The sequence below is a fragment of the Microcaecilia unicolor genome, chromosome 4 (assembly GCF_901765095.1).
Source record: "Microcaecilia unicolor chromosome 4, aMicUni1.1, whole genome shotgun sequence".
Classification (NCBI taxonomy): Eukaryota; Metazoa; Chordata; class Amphibia; order Gymnophiona; family Siphonopidae; genus Microcaecilia; species Microcaecilia unicolor.
In genome coordinates, this window is record NC_044034.1 from 182,091,593 (window position 1) to 182,108,098 (window position 16,506).

The following is a 16,506-nucleotide window of genomic DNA, read 5'->3' on the forward strand; positions in this document are numbered from 1 at the left end:
GGTCATGATGTCAGCTGTCATCTCACTGGTGTGACAATAGTGTAGACTGATGACCCCTTCTTTCGCCAACTCTCGCACGTTGTGGTATTTCGTTGCGATGTGCTTGGTGCGTGACTGAACCTTGTCATTCTGTGACAGTCGGATGCAGCTCTGATTATCTTCCATTATCTGGATTGGTCTCTTTTCAGCTATTCCAAAATCCAGCATAAGTTTTTCAATCCACATCAGTTCTCTGCACGCTTCCGATGCGGCCACGTATTCAGCTTCTGTAGAAGACAAACTCACAATACTTTGTTTATGACTGGCCCATGAAATTTGTACATTTCCATACATAAACACATATCCACTTGTGGATTTATAATCAGAATGATCCCCTGCCCAATCTGAATCACAGTAACATATTAGTTTTGGATTACTATTGGCTGAAATCTTTAATTTACAATCAATGGTACCCTTTAAATACCTTACCATCCTTTTAACTGCAGTCCAATCTGATTTGGTAGGTGAGCTGACCCTTCTGCTCAAAATTCCTACTGCATTTGCTATATCAGCCCTGTATGTGGTAGCTAGATATAAAAGCTTACCTATGGCTGATCTATATTGGATGTTATCTGGTAAAGGTTCTCTTACTGTTTCATCCTTCAGAAAATCAGTGATCATGGGAGTGCTTACAACTTGGGCATCTTGCATACCTAAACTTTCAATAAGCTCATTTATTTTCTGCTTCTGGCTTAGAAGATAAGAACCATCATTTTGTTTCTCAATTTCTATACCAAGATAGTATGACACATTACCAAGTTCTTTTATCTCAACATTGTGGTTTAAACATTTTACAATGTCCTTGTACTCTTGCTCACTTTTGCTTGCAATGAGCAGATCATCAACAAAAGCTAAAATGTATGCATATTGTCCATTTGTGCACCTAGTGTACAAACATTTATCTGCTTCACCTTGCTTAAATCCTAAATTTGTCAATATTTCATGCAATTTTTCATTCCAACATTTTGCACTTTGCTTTAATCCATAAAGACCTTTGTTTAATTTACACACTAGCTGTCTTTGTTTTGTATTTATGAAACCTGTTGGTTGTTCCATGTACAAGTCTTCAGTTATTTCTCCATGAAGAAACGCTGTTTTCACATCAATGTGGTTGACTTGCATGCCTTTTGAGACTGCAATGCTCAGAAGTGTTCTGATTGTCGTGTGTTTCACTACAGGTGCAAACACTTCATCAAAATCTTCTCCATATTTTTGAAGATATCCCTTTGCGACTAATCTGGCTTTATACCTTTCCACTTTTCCTTGTGCATTCCTTTTTAACTTGAATACCCATTTGCATCCTATAGCTTTCTTGCCAGGAGGTAATTTTGTAAGAATCCAAGTATTATTTTTATCCAATGCATCAATTTCTTCTTGTGCAGCTTTATGCCATTCAGCAGCTTCTTCTGCTGGCATTTTCTCAATCTCATCCCATGTTAAGGGCTCTTGAGCTTCTGCTGACTTTGTTAGGTAAGACAGTCTTGGGGGTGGAACACCTTTGTTTTCCCTGGATGAGCGTCTGACAACAGGTTGGTCTGACCTTTCCGCATCCTCTAAATCTGAGAGTCCTTCTCCAATTGATTCCCCTTCTCCAACTGTACTGTCTTCTTCAATGATCCTTTCTGTGTCTGCTTCCTCTGCCTGTTCCTCGTTAGATACAGATGAGTTGCTTTCAGACATCTGCCTTGGTATGGCATTTATATACACTGGCATGTCTATTATGGTTCTAGTTTCATATTCTGGATGATAAGGCTCATCTGGGATAATCCAGCCTTTATCAACCCTTTTGTTTTCATCAAAATATGTAACATGTCTTATGCCAACAATGCCAGTTTTCAGATTCAAAATTCTATATCCTTTGTGTCCTGGAGTATAGCCAACTAAAATGCCCCTTTCTGTTGTGGAATCCAGCTTATGCCTTCTTTGCTTTGGTACATGAGCATATGCTGTACTTCCAAATGTTCTTATGTGTGACAGGTTTGGCCTCCTACCATGCCATGTCTCATGTGGTGTGCGCTCAGCGCCTTTAGTTGGCATTCTGTTTTGTAGGTACACTGCTGTGAGAATGGCTTCCCCCCATAGTCTTTTAGGGAGATTGCTATCTGACAGCATACATCTGGTCATTTCCACAAGTGACCTAAATTTTCTCTCTGCAACAGAATTTTGCTCTGGTGTATAAGCTACTGTTGTGATATGTTGAATGCCTTCTTGTTCTAGAAATGTGCGCATGCTTTGTGAAGTGAACTCACCACCATTGTCGGTCTGAAGAACCTTTGGTTTTCTTTCAAATTTATTGCTCACCATGGCTACGTATTTCTTCAGCATGTCTGTGACTTGACTTTTCTCTTTCAGCAAATAGGCCACACAATATCTAGAGAAATCATCCAAGAATATTAGCACAAATCTGTTATTTCCCAATGATGGGATATTAAACGGTCCACATAAGTCACTGTGTATTAAGTCCAGCACTTTATTACTCCTATTTCCTGTGTATGCAGGAAATGAGGGTCTTACACCTTTTTGAGTAACACAGTCTATGCATTTCTCCATTTTACCAGCATCTGCACTTATCTGAATGCCGGTGGCTAGTTGCTTACTGTAAAGATCCTGGATCACCTTAAAATCACGATGTCCCAGGCGGCGGTGCCAGATTTCCGGACTACATTTACCATCATTCTTCCTTACTTGCACCATATGTGAGGCTTCACCTGAAATGCTCAGTTATAAACATCATTATGCATAAAAGCTTCAGCATACACTTCATCATTTTTAGAGATTGTGCACTTACTGTTTTCAAAATGAATCGCAAATCCCTTCTTATCTAATGTAGATACACTAAGCATATTGCAAACTGCTTGGGGAATATACAAGACATCACTTACAGGAATTTCTTTAACTTCATTAGACACTTTGCATTTTAAGAATCCAATACCTTTTGCTTGGATCTTAGCAGTCCCTGCGTTTGCAGTTTTAAGAATACCTTCCTCTGGACACATTTCCTGAAAGAAATCCTTACAATTGGTTAAATGGCATGTGCTCCCCGAATCCAAAATCCAAGTACTTTCATTTGAATTATTATTTACCATAGTCAAAGATTTTTCTGCCATTAGAAAGCCCTTGTGTTTATCTTTGTCCTTCATACATTTCCTGGTTTGAAAATTCTTTAGTTCCATTGGCTTAGGTGAGCTAGAGGGAGTGTTTTGTGTTTCCTTACACCATTTAGATACATGTCCCTCCTTTCCACATGAGTAGCAAATCAGCTTGCCCTTGGGTGGAGTTTTCCCATAGCTCCGCCTTCCTCTGTTCTTTGCCAAGAAATTTGTTTCATTTCTCTCTGACTGACTTTGAGAACACATCTCCTCAGAATCATTTATTATGCATTCCTGCCTTAGTTTTGATGTTGCCTGTTCAAAAGATTGCCCTTCAATGGCCTCATTTACAGACCTAAAAACATCAAACTTCTTTGATAGTGAGGTAAAAAGAAATGCTCTTTTCAATGCATCACACATGGGAATTCCAGAAAGTTCTAACTTTTGAAATGAAGACATAAGATGCATAATGTGATCATTACATTTACTTTTATCCCTTAATTTGGTTTCATTCAACTCTGCCAGCCAAATTGGTTGCTGCTTTGCATATGTAGTTGCATACATAGTTCTCAGTTTATATAAAATGTCCTTTGGTGTATCTTTTCCCTCCACTAATATGGCTTGTTTCTCTGAGAGAGCTTCCAAAAGCATGCACTTCACATAATAGTTTGCATTGTCCCATTCAGCCATATTTTCAGCTGTTCTGTCTTGGTCTAAGCATATATTTAATCCTTTTGCTCGAAGGAGACATATGAATCTTAGTTCCCACTGCCGATAATTAAACTCAGTTAATCTAGGCACCTTGAGAGAATAGAACAATGGTGAATTTCCTCCCTCAGCCATTTTCTTAGCCTTCTGTCTGCTGTGTGGGGGGAGAGAGAGACAGACTGAATCTTTCCTTTAAAACTTAAGAGAAAAATGTGGCCTTTTTTTCTGCCTGGTAATATTTCTCTTCTTTTTCAATTCCTGAGCCCTGGGCCCATAACCCTTTTGTTGGATTATTTGTAGTAAATAATTAGCAGATTTTAGTACACACAGCTTCAGCTTTAGAAATGTTAATTTCTTTCTTCATCTCTCTCTCATTCACCCCTGAATAATTCACTGCTGAGTCACTTTAAAGTTGAAGTAACAAAACATCTGTTTACTCACAGTTTGCAGTTAGATTATAATCAGACAGGCTTATATATACATATTACTATACATTTGTATTATCAGCTCCTTCCATGTGCTTAGATGGTAATGGATGCTCACACCACCATAGATCCTCTCAGGTTAGGAGAGATCATGAGCTCCATGTGCTCCATGTGCTGCATGTGCTGCATCTAACCCCCACAGGAAGTTGCATAGCTGTGTGACCTCTCTAAGTAATTCACATCAGAGGTCACAGAGTAATCACAGAGAAATAATAGGTGACAGGCAATGCATGTAAAATACAATACATTCCAACAGGGAAGGCGGTAGAACTAGAGGACATGAAATGAGATTGAAGGAGGGCAGACCCAAGAAAAATGTCAGGAAGTATTTTTTCAAGGAGAGAGTGGAATGCCCTTCCGCGGAAGGTGGTGGAGAGGAAAACAGTAACGGAATTCAAACATGCGTGGGATAAACATAAAGGAATCCTGCTCAGAAGGAAGGGATCCCCAGAAGCTTAGCCGGTGGTGGGAGGCAGGGCTGGTGGTTGGGAGGTGGGGATAGTGCTGGGCAAACTTATACAGTCTGTGCCAGAGCCGGTGGTGGGAGGCGGGGCTGGCGGTTGGGAGGTGGGGATAGTGCTGGGCAGACTTATACGGTCTGTGCCCTGAAAAAGACAGGTACAAATCAAGGTAAGGTATACACAAAAAATGGCACATGTGAGTTTATCTTGTTGGGCAGACTGGATGGACCGTGCATGTCTTTTTCTGCCGTCATCTACTATGTTACTATGTTAATATACATGAGGCAAATTTCCACGTACCTCCTTCATTCTATGTAAATCTGTCTCATGTATATTCACTATCAGTATCCTGAAAACCTGACTGGCTGGGGGTGTCCCGAGGACTGGGTTGAGAGCCCCTGCTTTCTAGAATACTAGTAGAGCAGAGCAAATACATACATTTATTTTAGGCAATTCATGTGGTCCAATGTACCCAGTTATCTGGGCATGGAGCTGAATATCAGCCACACCCAGATAATTTTCAAATGCCATCAAACACCCAGGAATTCAATGTTGGTACCTGGACAGGAGCTGGTACTGAATATCAGGTCTAATTCACCCACTGGCAACCAGTGTTTTAAAAAACACAGACCACTGCTGGCTAAATATTGACCAGTCAGAGTTGATGGCAATAGCACGGCAATTCTATAATTAGGCACATCCAATTACATGCATCTTGCACACGTGAGTGGCACCTTAATTGACACTTAGACGAGCAAGTGCTACAGCATGTAAGTGCCAGGGGAGCACATATATGGATGGAGATTGGTGGACCATGGGTATGTCACCAAGCAACACACACAACTTATAGAATACTACTAAAAAAGGCCCGTTTCTGACACAAATGAAATGGGCACTAGCAAGGTTTTCCTCGGAGTGTGTATGTTTGAGAGAGAGTGTGTGTGAGAGTGACTGTGTGAGAGAGAGAGAGAGAGTGAATGTGCGAGTGTGTGTGTGTGACAGAGAGAGAGTGAGACTGGGTGCGAGCGAGACTGGGTGCGAGTGTGTGTGTGAGAAAGAGAGTGTGTGTGTGAGAATGAGAGTGTGTGCCAGGGGTCCCCACCCCCTCCCTCTGAGTTTCAAGGTCCCCTCCCTCCCTCTGAGTTTCAGGGTCCCCCCTCCCTTCGAGTTTCAGGGTCCCTCCGTCCCTCCAAGTTTCAGGGTCACCCTCCCTCTGAGTTTCAGGGTCCCCCCCCTCCCTCCGAGTTTCAGGGTCCCTCCGTCCCTCCAAGTTTCAGGGTCACCCTCCCTCGGAGTTTCAGGGTCCCCTCCCTCCCACCCACCCAGTTCCAGGGTCCCCACTCACCCACCCACCCAGTTCCAGGGTCCCCTCCCTCCCTCCCACAGTGCTTCTCCCATCCACCAGCTAAGTCCTGGCCTGACCCACAGCCAGCAGGAGCTCCCTCATACTGTCTCACTCACACACATTGAGAGGCAACGGCGGGGCTGACGCAGCCACGGGCACTCAGCAGGATAAAGTTTGCCTCCCGTATGCAGCTGTCAGATATTTCCGTGTGGCTTTCACCACCACACCGCCTTTCTTGTTTGCTGAGTTCTTTGCAAGTCAGCCGCCAAAAACAAACGAACGACTATCGCGAGACATAGAGAGGGTAGGCGGTGTGCAGGCGCGCTTATAACTATTTTCGTTGGTTGGTTGCCTTGCCTCTCACTGTTCCGCCCTCCACATCATCACGTTTTGACACGAGGGCGGGACAGAGAGAGATGGTGACAGACTGACGAACCTAACGAACCTTACGAACCCTTCACTTCAGTGAAGCCACGGAGTCATTCAGAACGTTGGAGGTGGAAATTATTATAGTAGACTATCAGGCTCATTGCATGACGTACTTGGACATATCAACTTACCCCAGCCATTGACTTGGCATAAGTAATCAAAGCGGCTTCACACCAGTATTCTATAGAAGCCCTTTTATAGCGGTGCACCAAAAAGTGGCCTACAGTAGTGTGGTCAAGTGTTTTGGACATGTGTAGGACCATTTCTCCACTGTGTCTGGAAAAAAGTGTGGGTTTTAGACTGGGAAATGGACGTGCAGCAAAATTAAAACCAGCACGCGTCTATTTATGGCCTGAGCCCTTAACACCACCCATTGACTTAGCAGTAAGGGCTCATGCATTACCCACGCAGTAACTGTCCAGCGCAAGCCAACTGCCAGTTACTGCCGGAATGTCCCATGGTAGAAAATAGAAAATTATTTTCTACCACAGGTTTGTAGCACATGCCAAACTCAGAATTACCACCAGGCGCATGCACTATCCGGGCAGTAATGCCAATTGACATGTGCTGCATGCATGTAGGCCCTTACACGCCTTTGTAAAAGGGCCCCGTAATGACTTAGGCATGCCCAGATGACGTTATAGAATTAGAAGTCAGTGGACACCATTGTGGCACCTCAATCAAGGCACTAAGCTATAGAATTGCCCCTAGATCCATTAGTGAACATTTAAAAAATTTTTGAACAGTAAAATGAAAATAGTTTTCAGTGATGATTTGGTTGAGTTCATCCCTAAACCAATCTATTACTCTTTTTTGAGCAATCCTACAGTCAGCACTACCATGTGTAGGAGCAAAGCTACTGTGGATGTCTCCATAATGTCTTAGGGTCTTTTAGAGAGAGAATGAATTTTCACATCATAATCAAGTTCATAGTGCTAGATAGTGCCATATATATAGGACCATGTATGTCATGTAGGTCCATATAGTCTCATGGATGGCTGTGCATAATGCCCATAGTGCTACAGTAGTGCTTCAGTACATCCACTATAGTTTTGTTCACTCTTTCGACCTGACCCGAGGACTGAAGATGGTAGGCAATATGGTACCTATTCTCAACACCTAAGAATTTCCCTCAGGATTCTACTTGGTTCTCATTTGACTAGATTCAACACGAACAGCATGCATTACAGTGATGAGCCCCTAGTTACTGACTTGTTTACATACTGTGTGCCATCAAATGATAATATCTCTGACCATGGAACAAACTGGTGCCTATAATCTTGAAACAAAGGTGTGTATCCTCTTTTTTTTTTTTAAATATTTTACATGAGGTCTAAATCAGATTGTTTACTTAAAATGAAACAAAAGAAGACCTTTTTATTTAGCTTTTAACAGTAGACACATTTTACAAATGTATTTTGAAAAGGCTGCATCTGAGAAAGCTTCTGAGACATGCTCTTTCATTGCCACAAGTGACTCAGACGATTATGGCAGAAGCATAACAATTTTTCCACATACAAAAAAGCTGCATACCATTGTCAGTACAAATTATTCACACCAGGCAATCATACACTGCATATCAATTTAAGAAGCAAAATCCATCAAAGCTAATCTTGTACTGTGTGCTTCATTATAATGCAAAATAAAGCCATCAGCCAGTCAGGTGGCCGTGTGAGGCATTCTTACATAAATTCATTATTATTTGTTGCATTTGTATTCTACATTTTCCCACCTATTTGCAGGCTCAATGTGGCTTACATAGTAGCGTGATGGCAAACGCCAATTCCGGTATCAGAAAAACATAGTGGCAATTGCGTTAAAGTTCATGAGTGTCTTAGGTAGTTAAAGAGGAAGAATTAAGGGTCCTTATTGATGGACTTGTCCTAAATTAATTAATGGACTTGTGTGTGGTATTTCTTATTGTTTAAGAGTGCCACCCTATCTAAGTTTGGATGAGAAGATCACATGGTAATATAGCAAGGATTGAGGAATAACCAACAGGATGAGAACCCATGGTGTCTCTCTGTATGCCAGCAAGCAAATGGATAAATGGAACTTTCAGCTGGCAAGGATGTATTTAAATCTATTTTTTTTATTAACACAGTAAAGTGGTGTGGTAGCCATGTTTGTCCACTTTTAAAGGTAATAAATAGAAATAAAACACAGAAAAGAAAATAAGATGATACCTTTTTTATTGGACTAAATACATTTTTTGATTTCCTTTCGAAAATAACCCTTCTTCTTCAGATCAGAAATAAGCAAATATTGACAAATATCAGAATAGATAAGTAAAACACAAGAGCATTCCATTGACAGTCCCACAGGAAAGGGTGGGGTGAGTTAGGTGAGAAACAGGGAGAGCTGGATGGTAGATATGAGGGTGACAAAGCAGTATAATTTATGGTTTACTAGCCATTAAGCCCGTTAAAACGGGCGAGATTTCCAGCTACCCTCCTCGCCGCTGCTCCCTCCCCCCTCCGTGCCGGGCCCCCTGCACTGACCTGACAGCGCCTCTCACCTCCGTGTGAAAGTGCTGCAGGCAGCAGCAGATAGCTCTGCTGCTGCCTGCAGCGCTTCCACACGGAGGTGAGAGGCGCTGTCAGGTCAGTGCAGGGGGCCCGATACAGAGGGGGGCGGGAGCAGCGACGGGGATGAGGCGGAGGGTGGAGGTTGGTGCGTGCGATGTTCATTTCCAGGCGGCAGCGGCAATGTCCGACAGTCCGACTCCGTTTCCCTCTCTGTTCCGCTCTCTGACATCATCATGTCTTGACGCGAGGGCAGGACAGAGAGGGAAGTCTCTACTGCGCATTTGCAGGTGAGTCGGTCACTTGCCATTTATATGTTTGATAGTGGACAGAAAACCCAGATCTTTGTTAAGTCCTGTCTGGTGGGTGTCAAAATATTTAATCATTTTGACTTCAAAGGTCTTATGTTCTTGGATTGTCTTAAAAAAGAAATTTTAAGACAATCCAAGAATGTAAGACCTTTGAAGTCAAAATGATTAAATATTTTGACACTCACTACTGGGTTTTCTATCCCACTATAAACCATACATTTTGATGCTTTGTCACCCTCTTATCACCCATTCATCTGTCCCTGTCTCTAACCCATCCAGCTCTCCCTGTTTCTCACCTAACCAATTCCACCCTCTTCCTATGAGACTGTCACTGGAATGCTTTTGTGTTTCATTTATGTATTTTGATATTTGTCAACATTTGTTCATTTCTAATCTGAAGAAGAAGGGTTATCTTTGAAAACTAATCAAAAAAACTTATTTTGTCTAATAGAAAAAGTATCATCTTATTTTCTTTTCTACATTTTGTTTTATTTCTATTTATTACCTTATTAACACAGGGAAGCCAATACTCAAATCCTGCTTCTCCCAATGACCTTGGTGTAAATGGCATGCCTAGAATTAGGAGCAGGCATGGCTGCTAGGCATGTTCTATAAACTGCACCTAAATCTAGGTGCAGCTTACAGAATACACCTAGGTGGAAATATTTTTGGTGCCAGTTTTGGGGCCCTGTTTACTAAGCCACGCTATAGGCAAAAAAACCTTTTAGCACGCGCTGATAGAGATAGCCAGTATACTTCTACAGGTGTCTGTATTGTTAGCACATGCTAAAAATCAGTGCGCACTAAAACGTTTAGGCGCCTACAGTGAGGCTTAGTAAACAGGGCCCATGGAATCTAGTCCATAGTGCTGAATATTGGCTTAACTGGTTAACTTTTTAGTAGTTAAAAAAAACCTGGATATTCAATGCTGGTCACCAGAAAAAGACCAGCGTTGACTATCTGGGTTCATAGGAGCCAACTTTTTAAAATTATTCGGGGGGCTAAACCCAGTGGAAATAACCCTTCCCTGGACACATAGAAGGAATTTTCTCAATATTGGGGGTGCTCAAGCACCCACAGCACCCACAGAGTCGGCTCCTATGTCTGGGTTTAACACTGGTGGTAGACAGTAAAAGCGCTGCCCGCCACAAGCTGAATGAGATTGTGATGGTAATTCATTCATTTTCATTTTTTATATATTTTTTAAATTTTTGTAATTTATTTTATATTTATGTGATTTTATATGTAATATTTGACCATGTAATTTATGTTCACAGACCCCCAATGCAGACTCCACCGACTTGGCCAAGTCAGGTCTTTTCTCAGTAAATTTGGGCTCTTCATCGAGTACCTTAGGCTAGTGGCTCCTTGCTCCTTTTGTCTCTGTCCTGCTCGTGCTGGCACTGGATGATATTGCGAAGGTGTTCCTCTTCTTCATTTTCATCACACTAAAGGTCTATGCCAAGCAGCAGAATCTTTTTGAGAACAGACATTATCTGAAAACCAGATACTGCTTCGCTTTTTCTTTTTTCTCTCTCACTCAGATAACCTATACTGCAAGCATTTCTTTTAGGGAGTGTATGATGGGTCTGTGTGTGTGTGTACATTTCATAAATGGAATGTATTCTGGTCTCACTGGCTAAGGTAATTCCTTCAAAAACACATCATTTGTAGACAAGGCTGGTTAAAATCTCAGTCTCAATTGCTTTTATAATAAGCTCATCACTTTGTACATGTTGTTCCTTGCAGCTGCTGAGGGAAAATGCAGTATTATGTGCTAAGATAATAGCTAAACCTGTGCTTTTTTTTTTTGTATATGAGTGCAAAAATTGTTTGGCCTCAGTTCTTCCACATGCTTTTTTCCATAAAAGAAACTGAAAGTTAGAGAGGCAGATCTATTGTACTGTTCATACGGCCTGATTAACCAAGTTCTTTTCTCAACGATACAGAATAGGAAAATAAAAACTTTGGGGTCCTTTTAAAAAGGTGCAGCAAAAGGGGGCCTGTGCTGGCATCGGAGCACCGGGTAAAAGGCAGGTCTTTTTTTTTTTTTCAAAAATGGCCATGCAGCAATTGAAGCAAGTGAAATAATTTTGCAGTGCCAGAAATGGCGCATGCTGGGGGAGGGAACTACTGCCGGGCTGTTGTACTTCCCTTTTAGTGAGTGGTAAGCCCGCGTTGGGCTTACCGCCGCTTCATAAAAGGGCCCCCTTGTGAATCACATCCATAGAGGTGCAGTCTTTTATGGAATCTGACATCTCCCTCAACCTATGTACTGCTGCTATAGCAATATTATGGGAACCTATATACATCTATATGAAAACATATTCATGCATGCTAGAAATTATTAAATGAATGCAATGTAGGACGGTGTCTGGACAAATGTTAGGATGTGTGCTACAATTTGCATATGTCTGCATGCAAATCAAGGAATGTTATATGCAAATGAGGATTTAGCATGTGCTTGGTAAATAATGTACTATGTTCACCCTCTACACTATTTACTAAGCACATACTAACTTTTTAGTTTTTACTCCCAGTCCTTGAGGTCCACCAATGGGTCAGGTGTTCAGGATTCCTCTAATGAATATGAATGAGAGAGACTTGCATGCCAACCTACTACTTCACTTGTATGCTTTCATCCATACTACCAGAAATCAATGTTCAGCGGCGGAATAGCCAGTTAGAAACAGTCAGATAAATTATCTGGTTATCTTTTACTGGATATTTCAAGAAAGATAACCAGTCATCTTGCCATTGAAAATTGAGGTGCAGCGTTAACCATATAAGTTAAGAGGTTAACTTTAGTATAGTTATATATGCAGTCTAATGTAACTGAGTAAATGAACTAGATAGTGCTAAATGCCAGACAGTCTGAAAAACAATGTGTTATCAAAACCTCAGAACCTAATAAACAGATCCCTATTCATACACTTGACCTTGTAGAGATAGCCCCTATTCAAATTCTTCAAAAATTAACCTGAAATCCTAAGAAGTTAGACTCTGCATGCAGCACAATACCAGAAAAACAGAAAGAAACATGTTGCTATACACTGCAACATATGATAGCAGGAGGAGTGGCCTAGTGGTTAGGGTGGTGGACTTTGGTCCTGGGGAACTAAGGAACTGAGTTCAATTCCCACTTCAGGCACAAGCAGGCAGCTCCTTGTGACTCTGGGCAAATCACTTAACCCTCCATTGCCCCAGCTACAAATAAGTACCTATATACAATATGTAAGCCGCATTGAGCCTGCCATGAGTGGGAAAGCACGGGGTACAAATGTAACAAAAAAATGGACATATTCCAAACACTAAAATGAAAATAATTTTTTCTACCTTTGTTGTCTGGTGACTTTGTTTTTCTGATCATGCTGGCCCAGTATCTGATTCTGCTGCTCGCTATCTGTTCCCTTGACTCCATTTCCAGGGCTTCCTTTCCATTTATTTCTTTTCTTTGCTCCTTTCTTCTTCATTTCTGGTCCTCCACAGACTTGACTGTCCAGTGGATCCAGCTTCTTCCTATTTTCTCCATTCATGTGCAGTTTTTCTCCTCTCTTCCTTTTCCCTCATCTCATCTCCTTCCCTCCATGTCCAGCATTTCTTCTTTCTCCCTTCCCTCTCCTCCATCCATGTCCAGCATTTCTCCTTTCTCCCCTCCATTCATGTTCATCTCACTTCCTCTCTCTTCCCTCCCCTCCATCCATGTCCAGCATTTCTTCTCTCTGCCGTCCCCTCCATCCATTTGCATCTCCTTCCTGTCTTACCTCCCCTCCATCCATGTACAGAATTTCTCCTGCCCTCCCCTCCATCCATGTCCTGAAACTCTCCTCTCTCCCCTGCCCTCCCCATCCATCCATGTCCTGAAACTCTCCTCTCTCCCCTGCCCTCCCCTTCATCCATCCATGTCCAGCAACCCTCCTCTCTCCCCTGCCCTCCCCTCCATCCACCTATATCCAGCAACTCTCCTCTCCTCTCCCCTCCCTCACTTCCATCCACCTATGTCCAGCAACTTTCCTCTCCCCTGCCCTGCCCTCCCCTCCATCCACCCGTGTCCAGCAACTGTCCTCTCCCCCGCCCTCCATCCATCTATCAATCCATATCCAGCAATTCTCCTCTCTCCCCTGCCCCTTCATCTATCTATATCCAGCAGCTGTCCTCTCTCCCCTGCCCTCCCCTCCCTTCCATGTCCAGCAATTTCTCCTCTCTCCCTGGGCCCTGCCTTCCCATCCACATCCATCGATGGCTTCGATGCTCCTCTTTCCTCTGCCCTCCCGCTCCCATGTCCACCTGCCCACCCTCTTCTCCCCCCAACATCCCTCTTTTTGCTCCTGCCGCCCTGGGGGGGGTTAAATCTTTGATTTACCTCCGTCGCAGCAGCCACAGTGAAAGCCCGTCTCTAGCCTTCCTTTCGTTTCCTGTCAGTGTCCCGTCCTCATGGAAAGCGGAAATGACGTCAGAAGAAGGAGGAACACTGACGGGAACGAAGGGAAGACTAGAGACGGGCTTTCACTGCGGCTGCTGCAACGGAGGTAAATCAAAGATTTAAACCCCCCAGAGCGGCGAGAGGTGAAGTAAACATGGCTTGTGGCGCCCTCCTGCCATGCTTACCTCACTTACCGCCGGGTTGTGCTGCCCCTAGGAGCCAGCTCGCCTGCCAGAACAACCAGCTCACAAGAGCTTTAAAAATTTAACAACCGGCTCTTGCAAGCCGGTGCAAGCCGGCTCCAGCGCACCACTGCCTAGAACACTAACCGCTGTTACCACATCCTCCAGCAAAGAGTTCCAGAGCTGGTGTTATAAAGATGGAATATACTGAATTTAAATGGAAGTAAAATTAAATTAAACTCTTTCATTGGGACATATGGAATCACATCTTCATTTCATCTGTTTTGTAGAAGTTTTTATATTGTAGATACACAAATGGATTATTTTGTTTTGAGACATGTTTCAGGGACAAGTGGTTTTATAAGTCAAAATAAAAATAAATATTTTGTTTCATGCAGATTTCTTCTGTTTAAACATAACTAAACAGGCTATAAGTCCCCAATGCGGTCCATTGGTGTTCTTATATTTTGTTCCTGTGATGACATATACTATGCCAAAAATGAAAACTCTTTCTCTATCTGGTCAATAATAAAAGGAATTGATTATGAACACTATCAACCCTAAAAGGTCATTTTGTGGCTGTACATGAAGAATTGTGACGTTGAATAAATAAGTGTATGTTTGTATCCCTAGTCATGCATCCAAAGTTTATATAATCCTTTCCAGAAAGTCAGTTAATTATTTAACTTATTAGTGGAACATAACCACAGAGGCATGGTATGGTCACATTTTCACTATGGTAATACTAGAGCCCAACTAAGGAACAGCTTATTTTGAGTTAGTCTTCACTGGATCAAACTTGCTTTCCTTGTGCCATCATCATAGCATTCAGTTATATCGTGGAAGCAAGTACAAAGACATGTCTGAAACATTTGACAAAGTTGAGATTAGCATATATATCATAACTGGGATTTAAAACTTTAGTGATGCCGCTTGGCCTGAAATCATAGCCATAAGTATAGACAATTATTCAAATATCACATGCACACACCAGAACAAGCATCTATACACACATTGCAAAACAACAACTTTGCTAGAACAGAACAACACTAATAAAAATCCACAGCATGAAAATGTTACTGATATCCAGATATTTATAAAAGGAAGGAAAAAGCCTCAAAGAGCTCAAAATCATACAGATTTAAAGAGCTAACTTGATCAAACGATCTTCTCCATCATTGGCAAAAAACCTTCCCAATATTTACATCTTAATGGATCTCTTTTTGCCACTTTTTTTGTTTTTTATTTTTATTCTTAAATCAATCAGAAAAAAGTCTGAGAAAAATCTCTTATGTACTGTGCAACTTCTACAGAGTACATCCAAAACTTTTTATTTTCTCATTTCCATCTTCTAAAATTCTAGACAGCAGATGTACAGATCAGCAGGACCCAAAGCAGTCCAAAACAAGTAAAGAAACAACAGTTTATACTTAATTGTTCAACCGCCCTTAGGATTCATTCACCTTTGTATGTAAGGACTAAATAAATTAAAATAAAATTTAAAGCAAATGCCCTTAATATGTAATACTTAGTAGCAATAATGAAACAATGATGGAATATTCAGTAGTAAGCAGCCTGAGCCAACAGTTTTATTTTCCACTGAATATAATTAACTTCGTATTAACTTGGCAGCTAATAGTGTGTTGAACAGGACAATATTAGCACATTTAGACTGACTGGACAGAACTTCTGCATGAAGGACACCCTCCCCTCATTATTTAATATCTCTCTGTGAAATAGTAATAATAAAAAAGGCAAGTGCATTTTTATAATATAGCACTGCAATCCACAAACAAAAGGAGCAAGTTCCCACATGCCATAATCTTTTGATGTAGGCACAGGAAAAAAAGATATTAAATGCTCCCAGGTTTCAACCTAATTAATGTTTTTTTGTTTAATTATACTAAATAGTAAGTCTGTTAAGCAACTGAAAACATCTCTACATGAATACAGGGAGTCCCTATAGCCAGCCCCTCCAAATGACATGATTTACAAGAAAGCAGTACTCTAACCCATGAAACGAAAACTTTCACTGTATACACATCCCTATGCTGCACAATCTGGCCTGTTTAAAAATGTAAGGAAAAAAGATCAAATAAAAATGCTACCAACAATTAAAATCAACAACGTTGATACAGCAGCTCCTCTTAGATTTGCTTGCTTTCAGTTAACGGCTGCACGGAGCAGAGGAAAGGCAGAGAGACAGTACAGGCAAAAGGTAAAAGACGGCTACAGCGGTGGCATGCCTTTCAATGTTTTGAGTTCGACGGTTGATCTCCTTGTTCACGTCATTGCCGTTGCCTCCCCAACTTGGCTGCAAGAAAAATAAAGCCGCGTGCGGGGCCATAGCCCTATGCGCGCCATTGGTGCATCTGCCTGTTTCCTTCCTCCGCTTGATTCCTCCCAAACAGAAAGTTACATCTTTGGTGGGGGGGGGTGAGGAGGGAAATTGGCAGAAAGGCGGCAGGGGCGCTTGAGTGACATTCACAAGTTGGGTGGAGGCAGCGCG